The sequence below is a fragment of the Euprymna scolopes genome, chromosome 25, assembly GCF_053919585.1.
Source record: "Euprymna scolopes isolate OS-2025 chromosome 25, ASM5391958v1, whole genome shotgun sequence".
Taxonomy (NCBI): Eukaryota; Metazoa; Mollusca; class Cephalopoda; order Sepiida; family Sepiolidae; genus Euprymna; species Euprymna scolopes.
In genome coordinates, this window is record NC_136506.1 from 84,779,764 (window position 1) to 84,783,789 (window position 4,026).

Below are 4,026 nucleotides of genomic sequence, written 5' to 3' on the forward strand. Positions count from 1 at the left end.
AATTAATAAAAACTGAAAAAAGTGCTCAATACTGTTGTAGAGCAAATATGCGTTTTATTTTTTATTACCGTATCTTTTTGTTAAGATACATTATTGTTTCAGCCACCCTGTTTTTGTTTGTGTTTTTGTATATTTTGCAAACATCTTCCTTCTGATAAGAAGAACTGCATTCTTCGAAACTCCATGGAATAAGGTTATTCTTGTTTTATTTGTATTCCTTGTCGAATAATGAAATTTTGCATATCTTCCTTACAGGTTTATAAAGTTTTCTGAAAATTTGAAAAAGTTTTCAATGTCAAGCTTTATATATATATATATATATATATATATATATATATATATATATATATATATATATATATATATATATAACGAACATTTCTGTAAAAATCTGAGGAAGCTACAGACGGCCAAAAAAAAAAAACGGCCGTGTAGCTGAAACAATAATGTAACTTAACAGAAAAATACGGTAATAAAAAATAAAACGTATATATATATATATATATATATATATATATATATATATATATATATATATATATATATATATATATATATAAACACTATTTTCATTCATATATATTATATTCATATATTGGATTTTCAACATACCCTTTACGTACCTTTCCTGTTCCAGAATTTACCGTCTTTCCCATTGGATTTTTTCCCATTTCATTTTTCTTCCTTTCTCCTGTTTCTTGCTTTCCTATCTCTTTGAATCACTACAAACTGTCCCCAAACTGTTAAATGACTTTCTCATTCAAATATGATAAACTTTATATTGTTTGTTTTTTTGTGATTCATTTACCTGCAAATGTTTTTGTATATTTTGTTAACATCTTCCTTCTGATAAGAAGAACTGCATTATATATGAGTGATGGGACGATTCCAATATTTTTCCGGATTCCAATACAATTATCAATTCCGTGCTAAATTCCAGATTCCGATGCAATTACTGAGTCCGATTCTTTATAAATCTCTAATTATTTAACTGTAAAGTTGCTATTTCCCCCGATTTTCGTAAAACCACATGTTAAATATGAAGATTTTTTTCCTAAACGTCAAAATATACACGTGGAGGATGAGCTATCGATTTTAGCTTTACTGGTAATTTAAAATCAATAAATATTTATTATTTTATCATTATTAACAGGAATGGAAGATTTTACTTTAAACAAAATCACATAAAAAAAGATAAACGAATCGATTTTTCCGATTCCCCATTCTGATTCCGATTAATCGTTACAACACTAATATATTTATATATATATATATATATATATATATATATATATATATATATATATATATATATATATATATATATAGAGAGAGAGAGAGAGAGAGAGAGAGATAGATAGATAGATAGAGAGAGAGAGAGAGAGAGAAAGATACGTATAATTGTGCATATATACGCCTATATATCGAATCAATAAGGGTGATTTCACTATTATATTTCAAATCGCTCAGTTTTAGTCTATCCTAAATTGTTCTGCCTCTATACACCTAAATTTATCTCATACTAGCGGGGGTACCCGGCGTTGCCCGAGTGTTTGTTTCCGGGACGGGGGGGGAGTTTTAAAAAATGTTATGGTAGGTAAGTAGGAAGGATCAAACCCGGAGTCATGAGTAAAAGTAGGAAAATAAAGTGTGAAAAAAAAAAAAAAAAAAAACATCTGCAACGTTAACAGTTCGGCCACCAAGAAAAGTCCATTCCAGTTGTTTAGGAAAAAAAACAAAAAAAAAAAACGACTACGGTAGGTGGGCGCGAACGTGAAAATATAATGTGAATTGTCCAGCACGCTAACCACTACGCCACAGAGCCCTGCAGCTTAGTTTAGTGATTCTAAATAACTTCACATGAAAGAACTACGAAGCCAAACCGGTGTTCTCTTCTCAACTGTTCCTTGTGAACGATCCCCAAACGGTGTTAAGTGGTGGCAGGGGGAGGAGGAATTTATTAGAGAGAATATATTTTGCCACTTCCATTGATCTTAACCGATTTTGGCCGTGACTTCTCAGCAGAAAAAGTATAGAAATCTAAGATTATCGAGGAATTTGAGAAATAATAAGCCTATAACACACGTCAGATATTGTTCTGCCGTTTGTGCATATTATATTTGCATGAAATATCTTGATTTTTAATCCTATTAATGTCAAAATCAGACGGGAAAAAATGAGTTCATTTTATTTATATAGAAGAAGAAAGAAAGAATAGATAGATAGAAGATAGAAGAAGATAGAATAGAAGATAGAAGATAGAAGAATAGAAGAAGATAGATAGAAGATAGAAGAAGATAGATAGAATAGAATAGATAGAAAGAAGAAAGAATAGAAGATAGATAGAAGAATAGAATAGAGGAGAGATAGAGAAGAAGAGATTATTATTATGTTGATATTCAAAACGAGGCTATATCAAAGAGAGCTCAACCCAATATTATTGTCCAGAGTAGCCAGAGTTGTCATTTTAAAGCTAAATTTCGTGAATTTGGCCCTTTTTTTTTTTTTTAAAGCAGTTTGACTGTTAAAATTGTATTTGTCCTTTTCAATGCGTAACGTACAAACAAAGGAAGGAAGGAACAAAATATTATGCAGATTACATCTCAGTGAATCAAACACAGGTTTGCAACTATGTTTAATTTTAGTAGTTGAAACGATCTGGTTTGTTATCTATCCAAAACGGATTTCGCGTACATTTATCCCGTTAAATACGAGAATTTTTTTCCATGCTATTTACAAGCAAATTTTTACATAGCAGATCTATAGAAGAGGTTTGCCTAGTTCTGAAATCGAGCCACGATCCTACTCTGGGTATTCTCTCTGTATAGTACGAGTGACGGGATTCTGTGTACATGTATGTCAAGTGATTATGTGTGTGTGTGTGTGTGTGTGTGTGTGTGTGTGTGTGTGTGTGTCACACTATTAGGGGCGTTAGCAGTGATCTTTGTAGGTATGTAGTGTGCGTAGAAGGAGGGCTAGAATAGAAGAAGAAGAAAAAGAAGGGGAGAAAAAGGAAGAACACGTTTTCTAATAGTATTATTATTAGTAGTAGTAAATAATAATTACAGTATACGTGGTACTACTACTACTGCTACTACTATAATAGTAGTAGTAGTATAATAGTAATGCTAAGAAGAAAATATTAAAAAGAGAGAGAAAAGAAGAAATTGACGAAATAGAAGAATAAGAAGAGGAAGAAGAAATATAAGGAAGAGGAGGAGGAGGAGGACGAGGACGAGAAGAAGAAGAAGAAGAAGAAGAAGAAGAAGAAGAAGAAGAAGAAGAAGGATAGAAGAAGAAGAAGAAAAAGGAGAAGAAGAAAGAGGATAGAAGAAGAAGAAAGAGGATAGAAAAGAAGAAGTAGAAGAAAAGGAAGGATAAGAAGAGGAAAAATATAAGGAAGAAGGAGAAGAAGAAGAATAAGGAGAAGAAGAAGAAGAAGAAGAAGAAGAAGAAGAAGAAAGATAGAAGAAGAAGAAGAAAAAGAAGTAGAAGAAGAAGAAGAAGAAGAAATAGGATAGAAGAAGAAGAAGAAGAAGAAGAAGAAGAAGAAAGAGGATAGAAAAGAAGAAGTAGAAGAAAAGGAAGGATAAGAAGAGGAAAAATATAAGGAAGAAGGAGAAGAAGAAGAATAAGGAGAAGAAGAAGAAGAAGAAGAAAGATAGAAGAAGAAGAAGAAAAAGAAGAAGAAGAAGAAGAAGAAGAAGAAAGAGGATAGAAGAAGAAGAAGAAGAAGAAGAAAGAGGATAGAAAAGAAGAAGTAGAAGAAAAGGAAGGATAAGAAGAGGAAAAATATAAGGAAGAAGGAGAAGAAGAGGAAGAATTTTTGTTCCGGCCGAGTCTTCCTTTCTCTAATATAATAAGAATGGCTTCTCTGACTCTGAGTTTGGCTTCTGATGAGAGACGGACGCACAGATAAGAAACGGTTGCCTTTCGGCATCTTCCAGTCCAAGCCGGCGACATCAATGGCGAACCTCTGAGCGAATCAGAAGCGTTGTTAAGAAATTGAAGAATACATAAATGGAT